General features: G+C 55.2%; 1 pseudogene; it reads left to right on the top strand.

Moving 5' to 3' along the window:
* Nucleotides 1-926: 926 nt before the first annotated feature.
* Nucleotides 927-12,793, top strand: part of LOC125368200 — a 138,440-nt pseudogene continuing 126,573 nt past the window's right edge.

Raw genomic sequence — 12,793 nt, 5'->3', positions numbered from 1 at the left:
ATACACCCGCTCGGCCCCGCCCACCGGCTCCGCCTAGGCCAGTCAGAAGCGGGCTGGGGCGGGTCCATGCCGATTCGGGGAGGGGCCGCGCTGTTTGAGGGCGTGGCTGCAGTCGCGGGGAGAGGCTGAGATGCTGGGTCGTGGCTGACCCAATGGGGCAGAACTGAGCTTGCTGGATGGGGCTGAGCTGAAGGGGGCGTGGTTTGGTTTCTGTGGGCGTGGCTTAGACGCTGAGGTCGAGACTGGTCTACTGGGGTGGGTGAGCGTGGTATGGGGGTGTCTCTGGCCCCGCCTCCAATATCTCGGAGTGGGTGTGGCTCAGGCTCAGTAGCAGAAGCCTGGCTTGCTTAGCTAGCTGCAAACCTGGCTGGGTTCCAGCTCCCAGCGCCGTAAAACAAACAAGAAAAGAATTTTTTTTTTCTTTTTTGCCAGTCCTCAGGCTTGAATTCAGGGCGTGGGAACTATCCCTGAGCTTTTTTGCTGCGGGCTAGCACTCTACCACTTGAGCCACTGTGTGGAACTGAGGAATCGAACCCAGGGCTTCATGCATGCTAGGCAAGCACTCTACCACTAAGCCACATCCCCAGCCCCTAGAAAAGAATTTTTCTCAAAAAAAAAAGACAGTAGGAGACAATGATGAAAGGGGTGACACTGATCAAGGTGCATTACATTCATGAACTGCTTTGTGGTGTGGCAGCTCCTTTGTACAGCTACTGACAGATAGGTAAATAAATACATAAAATGTATATACATATAGAAGAGGCGAGCTGCTGGTGACTCCAGGATTGTAATCCTAGCTACCCAGGAGTCTGACATCTGAGGATTGAGGAGCACAGACAAATGCGGGCAGCAGCCCAGCCCAGGCAGTCCCTGAAGTCCGTGACTGGAGCTTGGGTCTGAGCTCCACCCCGACCTGCCCGGCAGGCATGGTGTTCCACTACCATGCCAGCTCCACCAGGTACACCCTGTATTTCGACCGGGCGCAGTGGACCTGCCTGCAGAAGAGAACGGTCATCGCCACGGCCGAGCAGCTGCAGGCTGCCTATGACGACCGCTTCCACCAGTGTGACGCAGGCTAGCTGGCGGACCAGACCGTCAGGTGAGCTCGCCCCAGGGGGGCAGAAAGCACGGCAGGAAGGCACCTGGCGCCATCCCCAGGAGTGCATCCCCAGGGCATGCACCAGCCACACGCGCATGCGCGTGCACACACACACTCGCAGACAATTGCTGAGCTGAGACTGAATCCTAGCATGCTGGCACACACATCCATGTACACACATATACAAGCACACACATGCACACACACATAGGGCATGTGTGCCATGTGGTCAAGTATACTTAGTGACACTGAGCCAGGGCCAACCAGCAATGACTGGCCCCCGGTCCAAGATGACCTGCCTTTTGTTTCTCTGAATAAAGGTTCATCAGCACACAGCCACCTTGGTTTGCACACTGGCTCTGCTTCGCTCCATACAGTAGCAGAGTGGTCATTGCTAGGACCTAGTGGCCTGGGATCATTTAAGTTACTATCTGTCCCCAGTAGCGCCAGCAACTGGTATTCAGTCCTGAGAAGTCTCTCTTGTGCTGATACTCAGTCCTGAGGACTGCCACTAGTGCTGGTACTCAGTCCTGAGGAGTCTCTTTAATGCTGGTACTCAGTCCTAAGGACTGCCTATACTCACAAATTACTGTGAACACAGAGACAAGAACCCAACTCTGAGCAGACTCTCCCCACATGCCAGTGTCACACCCTATTTTGGTCTCCTGATAGGTACCCCATCCACACACCCCGGGAAGCTTGCTATGGAAACAAGGATGAATTCCCTGGTGTGAGGACCTACGGCATCCGAGACACCAACGAGACCTACGATGTGTACTGCTTTGCGGAGGAGATGGAGGGTGAGGCCTCCCTGCCCCTGCCTGCCTTTGCTTTAGTGTGGTGGTGCATGCCTGTAACCCTAGCTACTTGGGAGGCTGAAGCAGGAGGATCAAGGATCATCAGTTCAAAGCTCATTAGACTTCCCCCTCCTGGTGGGATCAGGTACAGCAAGCTGCTGGGCAAGGATGGTTCTGAGCCAGGGAGATTTTCACCAGCCATTTCCTCCATCTCCTCTCTGCTCTTGGTCCAGTGGCTCACACCGGTCATCCTAGCTACTCAGGAGGCTGAGATTTGAGATTTGGTCACATGGACCGGGGGGCCTTGGGCAGTTAGCTTTGGCCCAGGACCCTGCGGGAGGCAGACGGGGCAGGGGAGGAGGAGGCCCTCGACCAGCTGGCTGTGTCATTCCCAGGCGAGGTCTTCTATGCAATGTCCCCGGAGAAGTTCACCTTCCAGGAGGCGGCCAATGAATGCCGCCGGCTGGGCGCCCGGCCGGCATATGGTGGAGCACATCTGTGACCCCAGCTACGTGAAAGGCATAGGGAGGGTCGGGGAAGTCTAAGACCAGCTGCGGACAAAATCAAGACCCTATCCAAAAAAAAACCAAAGTAGCTACACAAAGACTGGGGGACATGGCTTAAGTGGTAGAGCACTTGTTGTGCCAGGCTCTGAGTTCAAGCTCTCGTATGATCAATAATAATGATAATAATAATATCAATAAAAAATAAAAGGCCAAAGCAGTATTGAAAAAATAAGAAGAGTTGGACAAGAGCTTTACCTTGACAAATTAGACTTTATTTCGTGGTGGTGGTGGTTGCTCCAGTACTAGGCTTCATTGTGCTCAGGGCCTGGGCGCTGTCCCTTAGCTTTTTCACTTAAGGCTGGTGCTCAACCACATGAGCCACTGCCCCACTTCTGGCTTCCGGGCAGGGAGATCTTTGGAGCTAGGAGCCTTGAGCTCCAGCCGACCCCAGGCCACTAGGTTAAGGCTCTACCCGGCCCCCAGCCCCAGGTGAAGACTTCACCGACATCCCAGAAAACTTCTTCGGAGTGGGAGGAGAGGAAGACATCACTGTGCAGACCGTGACCTGGCCCGACCTGGAGCTGCCCCTGCCCAGAAACACCATGGAGGGCGAGGCCCGGGCCAACGTGATCCTCACAGCCAAGCCTTGCTTTGACCTCTCCCCCGATGCCCCAGAGCCTGGGGCCCCCATTCCACTGACCCCTGAGACCATCGGGCCCTGGGGCCTTCCAGAAGAATCCACACCCAGGCCAGGCCCTGCCACAGCCTTCACCAGTGAGGACCTGGTCATGCAGGTGACCATTGGCCCAGGCCCGGCCGAGCTCCCGGGACAGCCCCGTCCATCGGGGGGTGAGTACCACACGGGACACCTGGGGTTGCATGGGGCCCGGGAAGCTTGCAAAGTCAAAGAATGATATTTTGTGACACAGGAAAGTGATACGAATTCCAAATGTCAGTGTCTGCAAATGCAGTGGGATTACAACAAAGCCAACCCCATTTGTTTGTTTGTGGCTCACTTAGGCCAAACTGGAGCAACAGGACTCCTATAGCTCACAAAGCTTGAGTGGACTCCAGGCAGAGCAGTGCACACCTGTAATCCCGGCATTTGGGAGGCTGAAGGGAGAGGACCTTGAATCCCAGCACAACCTGGGCTACCTAGCAAGACCCTGTCTTAAAAAGAAAAAAAACATAAAAGCATGGTATAGACCCCCTCCAGAACGTTCTTCCTGCTGCCTGGTTGTGTTCTGTTTGCTCAGTAACATCTGGAAAGCTTGGGTGTCACTTACCATAGAGTCCACTTGCTCCCCAAACATGAGCCTGTGAGCTGGAAGGACATTCTGATGTGGCCTCCAGGGGGCTTTTGGGGGTACTCTCACCAACCTCCACCATCACACACACACACACACACCCTCATCCAGTGGTCACCCAACTGCCAAGATAAATCTTATTTGTCACCAAAAAAGAGGAGGGCCTTGGCATAGAATAGTCCAAGGGCACTGAGAGCCGACCTCTCTCCATCTCCCTCCTTCCTCCCCACCCTGGGGTGGTATTCCACTACTGTCCGCGGTCCAAGTGCTACTCACTGACCTTCGAGGAGGCTCAGAGGGCTTGCCTGAGCACCGGGGCCATCATGGCCTCCCCAGAAAAGCTGCAGGCCGCCTACGAGGCGGGCTATGAGCAGTGCGACGCGGGCTGGCTGCAGGACCAGACAGTCAGGTGAGTGGAGTGCCTGCCCCCCCCGGCCTCCCAGCCCCAGTTCAAATCCCACCCCACCACCCATCATTTCTGATCGCAGCTCTCAGAGAACCCAGCCCCCACCACTGCCCTCATGCCTCCATCCCACCTCCGTCCCCCCCCTGTGCTGGTGCAGGTACCCCATTGTAAGCCCACAAACCCCATGTGTGGGCAAAAAGGACAGCATCCCGGGGTTCAGGACCTACGGGGTGCGGCCGTCAATGGAAACCTAAGACGTGTACTTCTACGTAACCGAGCTTCAAGGTACCGGACCCCCTTCTCCCTGGCAGGACCCTGCATGGGCCAGGGCCTGAGAGGAGAGACGGAAGGAAGAAGGGGGACTCCCACCCTCCATCCATGCGCCTCTCCCTCAATTCAAGCCCCTCTGCCCTGTGAGATCCCCCACAGTGCAGGGGATCCCAGCTCCTTCGGCAAGCAGTGAGTTCTGTGGGTAAATCCATCCATTCATCATAAACACTCCGTGCACATGGGGCCTCCTGCTGTCCCGGTGCTTCGAGGCAGAGCAAAGGCCCCGAGAAGTCCTGCAGTGAGCTCCCTCCTTAGCTGCTTTATCCTGCCCTGGCCAAGCTTACCCACCCACAGACCTTGATCTGCTCCTGACCCACACAGAAGGCTTTCTGAGTCTTCAGTGAGATGCGTATGGGAAGTGCCAAGCACAAGAAAGTCTTGGGTGGATGTGAACCTCCCGCTCCCTAACCCCCAGAGATCCCCGACTCCGCCCTGGGTGAGCTCACAGGGGATGGGGAACACAGCCGCCATGGTATGGGGTATCTATCTACCTTCAGAGAGCATCCAGGCAAGCTGCTTCTCTTAGTCCAGAAGGGAAAGGCCTAGGTGTGACTGGAGAACCCAGGAAGGAGGGAAGGGCAGAGGCCTGGTCCCTGTGGCCACCTCTGCCCAGCTGGGTGGTGACACTGCCTTTTTTAAAAAAAAGAATTTCATAAAGCAAGGGTTGCCCTGAGTCTCAGGAAAATCTAGAAGCCCAGTCTAGTACAAATCAAAGCCTTTGAACCACCTATTTCACAGGGTCCCAGGAAATCTTAGGGATGTGGCCTGGTAGGCGTGGTTGGGACAAGATAGGAGCCTATAGGAAAAGAGGTGTATGTGGGTGTGGCACGTGGGGATGTGGTTTTGGGGGGCGTGGCTGTTGGGTGTGGTTGAGTGGAGATAGGGCCTATAGGAGTGGAGGCAGAAGTGGGTGTGACCTGTGGGTGTGGCCTTTGGGGCGTGGCTTAATGGGCATGGTTGAGTAGAGATGGGCCTATAGGTGGAAGTGGGTGGGACCATGGTGCTGGGTGGGCGTGGCCCTGGCAGGGGCGGGGCCGTGACCTGAATCCCGGCCCCTGGGCCAGCTTGGCTACACCCATGTGAGGAGGTGTCAAGAAGGGTCACAGCACAGCCTCTGTCCCCAGGGGAGGTGTTCTTTGTCACCCGTCTGGAGCAGTTCACCTACCAAGAAGCCGTGGCCTTCTGTGAGTCCCAGAACGCCACCCTGGTCTCCACCGGGCAGCTGTATGCGGCCTGGAGCCCCGGCCTGGACAAGTGCTATGCCGGCTGGCTGGCAGATGGCAGCCTGCGCTACCCCATCGTCACCCCGAGGCCCGCCTGCGGCGGGGACAAGCCCGGTGTGAGAACCGTCTACCTCTACCCCAACCAGACCGGCCTGCCCGACCCGCTGTCCAGGCACCACGCCTTCTGCTTCCGAGGTAAGGCCTTCTCCTCCCGGGAGACCCCGCTACCCCAGGACACCCCCCCCCTCAGGCTGCCACCCAGCAGAACAAGGACCCAGACGTCCTAATAGGCCCAGCACAGCGCCGAGCTAGCCTGACTTTAGACACTGACAAGGAAAGATAAACCTAAAGTTCCTCACAGAGAGAGAAAGAAAGAGAAAACAAGCCAGACCTGAATGGAACCATGGTTCTGCTATTTTGTAGCTGGAGTGACACTGGGACAAAGTGAGTTAACCTCTGTGTCCCTCTGCTTCATCTATAAATGATGACCAGATAGATCCCGCTTCAGAGACAGTTGGCAACGTACAAAAATATCTATCTACACACGTGCCTGTGCATCCTATGTGTTGTGCTCATTTGCACATGGTTGTAAATAGCTACTTGTGAGTTTAACCCAGTAATTCTTTACTAAGCACTGAACCATTCAAGGTCTGGAATAGTAGGCATCTAGTACCGCCCATCAGTGTTGGGTGTGGCCTGGGCATTGGCCCCTGATGGGACAGATGAGCTCCCACAGCACCCCCAAGTCAGGATGTGCTGTCTAGGGTATAGACTGCAGATCAGCTGGGACCACATTTCCAATCTTCCCCGTGCCTTGGCAACCTCCTGCGACACTAATTCATTTCCAAATAAAGTTAAGGGGAAAAGAAAAGAAAATAGAAAACAGAAAGTCCCCAAGTTTTCCCCAGATCTCCAGCATCACCTTCCAAAACCCCATTTCAAGCTCAGCCCCCCCCCCTGCCACCAGCCTGGAGAGGAGCGATCCCCTCCCCTGGGAGATGATGAGGCCCTTGGGCCAGGAAAATTCCCAGGTGTCAACCCCTTCCTACCCACCCATTCCTCAATGCCCTCGGCCTTTGCTCTATCCCACATAGGAGACTGTTTCCTTCTCATCTTCCAGGATTGGGTGTTTTTTCTACTTTTTAATTTCTTGGCCTAAACTCAGCACCTTGAGCTTTCTGAGCAGACACTCTACCACTGAAGCCACACCCCAGCCCTTCCTGTGCGTTATTTTCCAGATGGGGTTTAATATTCTCCTCAGGGCCAACCGGGACAGCAATCCTGCTACTTATGCTTTCCATGTGGCTGGGATGGATGGCAGACTTGAGCCGCCAACACAGCTGGCTTATTAAGGTGGGGGGATGGGGGGTATCTCACAAACCTTTTTGCCTGGGTTGTCTTTCAATAACAGCCTTCCTGATCTCTGCCTCCGAATAGTAAGGATTACAGGCATGAGCCACTGCGCTCTGCTAGAATGAGTTTGTACACAAACTCATTGCCTTTATGGTAATCCCCAGTAGCACGGTAGACCACAGAAGAGACGCAGTGGTATCCTCAGAGGCCGGTACTCAGGGAGATGGTGTGACCATGTCAGGGGCCGCTCTGAACGGGCAGTTCCAGAGCCACCTCCCTGAGCTCAGAACTCCCCAGCTCCTTAAGAAAGGCCCAGTGGGGCTGGGAACATGGCTGAGTGGTAGAGTGCTTGCCTTGCATGCTTGAAGCTCTGGGTTTGTTTGATTCCTCAGTACCACATACACAGAAAAAGCTGGAAGTGGCTCTGTGGCTCAAGTGGTGAAGCGCTAGTCTTGAGCAAAAGATGCTCAGGGACAGTGCTCAGGCCCTGAGTTCAAGCCCCAGGACTGGCAAAAAAACAAAAAAAGAAGAAAGAAAGGTTTGCTGGGGTGGGTCCCAGCAGACAGGGGCCTCATTACCCCCTCCCTTTTAGGTGTCTCAGGGGTGCCTTCTCCAGGAGAAGAGGAGGGAGGCACCGCCACGCCACCTGTGGACATAGAGGACTGGATAGTCACGCAGGTGGGGCCGGATGTGGCTGCTGTTCCCCCAGAAGTGGACACGACCGTGGCACCCAGCTCCACCACTGAGCCAGAAAACCAGACTGCATGGGAGGCAGACTATGGCTCGCAGGCCACCTCCTCACCAGCAGGTGGGTCCCAGCCCCCAGGCCAGCAGAGGGAGCTTCCTGGTCCCAACTTCCTCCTCCTTTCCAACTCCTCTCCTCCCCCTCCTCCTTCCCTCCCTTCTTCTGTTCTCCTCTCCTCCTTTCTACCCTGCTCTTCTTTTCTCCTCCTCCCCTCCCTTCTGCCTCCTGTCCTCTTCTCCTTCCTCTCCCCTTCTCTCCTCCCTTCCTCTCTCCTCTTCTCCCTTCTTTCCTCCTTTCCTCCCTCCTTCTTTCCCTCTTCCTCCTTTCCTTCTCTCACTCCCACCCTTCTTTCTCTTCCTCCTCCCTCCTTCTTTCCCTACTCCTTCAAGCCTTTCTTCCTTCCCTCTGCTCCTTCCTTCTCTCCTTCCATCGCTCCCACCTTCACTTTTATCCTTACTTCCTTCCCTCTTCCCTCTCCTACTTCCCCTCCCTTTCCCTTTTCTTCCTCCCTCCTGCCCTCCCTCTCTCCCTCTAAGGAATTCCATTAGGAAGCATCCACAAACCCAGCTCTGAGCTCTTGAGAAAGGTCTTGATGTGTAAGGAACCGAGTCCACTTCCACCTGCGAGCTCACCTTGCTTCCTCCTCCCCCCCGCCAGGGTTCCCTGCCACATTGCCTCCCAGTGACCCAGAAACAGAAGGGACCACTGAAGGAGCCACGGAAGGAGCCACAGAATTACCTTCTGCCACTGCCACCGTGCCTGCGGAGGCCTCTGCCTCAGAATCGCCCGAGGAGCCATCCACACCTTCACTCCACGGGACAGAGCTGCCTCTGCCGGGCTCTGGGGAGACGTCTGGGACTCCTGACTTCACAGGCAGTGGAGAAACATGGGAACGCCCTGACGAAAATGGCCAGCCCTCAGGGGGCAGTGGGAGTGGACTGCCCTCAGCCGACCTGGACCTCCATGGCCTCAGCTCCGCCGCAGGCTCTGGGGAGGAAGATGGCCTGTCGTGGTCCAGCCGGCCTCCGGTTGGCAGGCGACCCCCTGTGGGCGAGGGCCCAGATGGCTCTGCCTCTGGACTAGAGGACCTCAGCGGGCAGCCTTCTGGAGATGGTCTGGAAACTTCTGCCTCTGGAATAGAGGACTTCAGTGGACATCCTACTGCAGGGGAAGTTCTAGAAACTTCTACCTCTGGAGGAAGGAATGTCAGTGGGCTGCCTTCTGGAGATGATTCAGAAACTTCTGCATCTGGAGTAGAGGACCTCAGTGTGCTTCCTCCTGAAAGAGAAGGTCTGGAAACTTCTGCCCCTGTAGTAGACCTCAGTGGGCTGCCTTCTGGAAGAGAAGGTTCAGAAACTTCTGCATCTGGAGTAGAGGACCTCAATGGACTTCCTACTACTGAAGGTGAAGGTCTAGAAACTTCTGCGTCTGCAGTAGAGGACCTCAGTGGCCTTTCTTCTGGAAAGGAAGGCCTAGAAACTTCTACTTCTGGAGTAGAGGACCTTGTTGTGTTTTGTACTGGAGAAGAAGGTCTACAAAATTCTGCATGTGGAGTAGAGGACCTCAGTGGCCTTTCTTCTGGAAGTGAGGGCCTAGAAACTTCTACTTCTGGAGTAGAGGACCTTAGCATGCTTCCTATTGAAAGAGAACTTCTGGAAACTTCTACCTCTGGAATAGACCTCAGTGGGCTGCCTTCTGGAGGAAAAGGTCCAGAAACTTCTATGTCTGGAGTAGAGGACCTCAGTGGCCTTTATTCTGGAAGTGAGGGCCTAGAAACTTCTACTTCTGGAGTAGAGGACCTTGGTGTGTTTCCTACTGCAGGAGACGGTCTAGAAACTTCTGCATCTGGAGTAGAGGACCTCAGTGGACTTCCTTCTGGAAATGAGGGCCTAGAAACTTCTACTTCTGGAGTAGAGGACCTTGGTGTGTTTCCTACTGGAGGAGAAGGTCTAGACAGTTCTACTTCTGGAGCCGAGGACCTCAGGGGGCTGTCTTCTGGAGGTAGCTCTGCTTCTGGGGCCCTGGACTTTGGCCAGCTGCCTTCAGAAACTCAGGGATGTAGCCATGCTCCAGAAGTGAGTGGCCTCCCTTCCGGATCCAGTGGTGAGTATTCTGGAATGGACTTTGGGAGCAGCCCAGCCTCTGGCCTTCCTGACTTCAGCGGCCTTCCCTCTGGGCTCCCAACGGTCTCCCTTAGTAGATGTGGTCACAGCCACCATGGCCAGTGAGCTGGAAGGGAGGGGAACCATCAGCATCAGCAGTGCTGGGGAAATCTCTGGACTACCGATCGGTGAGCCAGATGCCAGTGGACTTGCTTCAGGAGCTGAGCTCATGGGCCATGCGTCTAGCTCTCCTGACTTCAGTGGGGAAGTGTCTGGAATCTTTGGTACTAGTGGACAGTCACCTGAGTTTCCTAGCCTGAGCGGGGAAGCATCTGGAACTTCTGAGGTCAGTGGGCAGCCATTTGGCATAACAGACCTGAGTGGAGAATTCTCCGGGGCTCTCATCTCAGCGGGCAGCCCTCAGGAGTGACAGGATTCCATGAAACGATGTTCTGAGTCCCTTAGTAGGCTCTGGGGCAGTGAGCGGCAGCGGCGAATCTGCTGGTGTTGTGTTGGTGGACACCAGCTTGGTGGAAGTAACACATTCCATCTAGAGAAGAAGCGGGCCTGGGGTCTGTGGAACTCAGTGGACTCCCCTCTGGGGAGTCAGACCTGTCTGGCACCTCTGGGATACTGGATGTCAGTGGACATTCTTCTGGAACATTCGATGGTAGTGGACTCCCATCGCAGGCTCCAGAATTCAGTGGCCTCCCAGAGTGGGGTGGCCAAGATTAGTGGCGAAGCTTCAGGAGCCGATGACGGGAGCAGCATTCCCTCAGGGGCATTTGAGGGCAGTGGGCTTGCATCAGGCCTCCCCACCATCTCTTTAGTGGACAGACCGTGGGTGGAATCTAGAACCCAGGCCCCCACAGCCCAGGAAGCTGGAGAAGGGTCTTCGGACACGTGGGAACTCATTGGGGTGCACTCTGGAGAACATTCTGGATCCATGAACCTCAGCGGGCTGTAGTCCAGCCTGGAAGCCAGTGTCAAGCCAAGCCCTCCCTATTTCAGTGGGGACTCTTCCAGCCCCATGGATGTAAGTTGCGAATCCTCAGCCGGCACAAGTGCCGGTGAGACACCTCAGGGGCCCCAGACTTCACCTGGATCACTTCAGAGTTGGTGGAAAGGCGTCATCGAACCAACTATTTCCCAGGAGCTCAGCCGAGGACCCCCTGTGACCCACACGTCGTGGCTTTCTAAGGCCAGCGGGGAGGCCCTGACATCCAGGAACATGAGTGGAGCCACGCCAGCCTTCTCCAGGGCTGGAGCTGTGGACCCCGAGTCCAGAGGCGATGCTCCAGAGCCTACCACCTCCTCCTTCTCAGAAGCCGAGCAGGCCAGTGCCTCAGGCCTGGGGGCCAGCAGCAGCCCTTGGGCCTTTAAGGAACGATCCAGCCCAGAAGTAAACACTGAGGCCACCAGTGGCTACGATGTGCACATGGGGGCACCAGTTGCTCCCTCAGCCTCTGGAGACAGGACTGAAGTCAGCGGAGACCTGTCTGGCCACACCGCAGAACCGGACACGGCCGCCACCACCAGCCTCCTAGAGTTTGAGCTGGAGACAGAGGGCCCAACAGAGGCACATCTGGAAGCCAAATCCTTGAGCCTCTGGCACTCAGGAGAGGAGACCCAGACCTCCAGCACAGCCACTGCCCCTACGGACGCCTCCAGCCCCACTTTTTTTTTTTTTTTTTTTGGCCAGTCCTGAGACTTGGACTCAGGGCCTAAGCACTGTCCCTGGCTTCTTTTTGCTCCAGGCTAGCACTCTGCCACTTGAGTCACAGCGCCACTTCTGGCCATTTTCTATATATGTGGTGCTGGGGAATTGAACCCAGGGCCTCATGTATACGGGGCAAACACTCTTGCCACTAGGCCATATCCCCAGCCCCTCCAGCCCCACTTCTTCACGGGGGTCAGGGGAAGCAGAGTGGGTCAATGAAGGTAATGTTGGGGCTACTTTCCCACTGAATGTGTGTGCAGTTCAGACCCTAGGCAGCTGTGGTATAGGATGAGACCGGGTCTCTTTCAAGTTTTGAGCACAAACCCTGCACAGAGGCGCAATCATGTACTCCCAGCTACTAGGGGTGAGAGGTGGAGAGGGGAAGCCACAGGAAAAATGTGGCAGGCACATTTTTCCCACAACATTGAGACCACAGAAAGGCTTAGGAGGGTGGGGGGAAAAAACTTCAAGTTGAATCCTTTGGCTGGTTTGTGCTTTCATGCTGAGCCAATGATCATTTTATAAGTGGATCTCAAAAGGTGCCTGACCCTTCAAGTAAAACTTGGAGGAAATGTTGAATGTGGGGGAGTGTGGGGGGTGCAGCTGTGCCCTTCCACATGGGGAATCCACAAGGAGTTCCTCTTTAACTCCATCAGGTGGCATCAGGGCCTCCATTCACTTGTAGGTTGTACAGCACACTCAGCTTAAGAATTACTTGCAGGATGTACAGCACGCTCAGCTTAATAAGAATTTCCCTCTTGAACATGAAGCCAGATTGCTGAGCTGAAAAAACAAATGCCCAGCACAGATGGCTCACACCTGTCATCCTAGCTACTCAGGAGGCGGAGATCTGAGGATCATGGTTCAAAGCCAGCCTGGGCAGGAAGTGGAGCATTAGCTTTGAGGAAAAAACAAACAACAACAACAACAACAAAAACCAAGGCTCAGGGAAAGTGCCCAGGCCCAGAGTTCAAGCCCTATCACCAACCAAAAACTAAAAAAATAAATAAAATAGAGCTAGATTTCCAGGGAGCCAGGACAGGAAGTAGTTGGAAAGTGAGAGCCATGTTCAACACTCAAAGCCAGGGCCCCACTGGCCACAAGGGTAGTGGTCCTCAGCTTTAAACCTTCAAGATACCCAGGACCCATGATTCTGTGGAGCTGATTCTGTAGCTTTTGGCACTGGAGGGTTTTGTTTAAACATC

This window comes from Perognathus longimembris, chromosome 20 (genome assembly GCF_023159225.1).
Source record: "Perognathus longimembris pacificus isolate PPM17 chromosome 20, ASM2315922v1, whole genome shotgun sequence".
In the NCBI taxonomy this organism is placed as follows: domain Eukaryota; kingdom Metazoa; phylum Chordata; class Mammalia; order Rodentia; family Heteromyidae; genus Perognathus; species Perognathus longimembris.
This window is presented reverse-complemented; position numbering and strand designations above follow the sequence as displayed.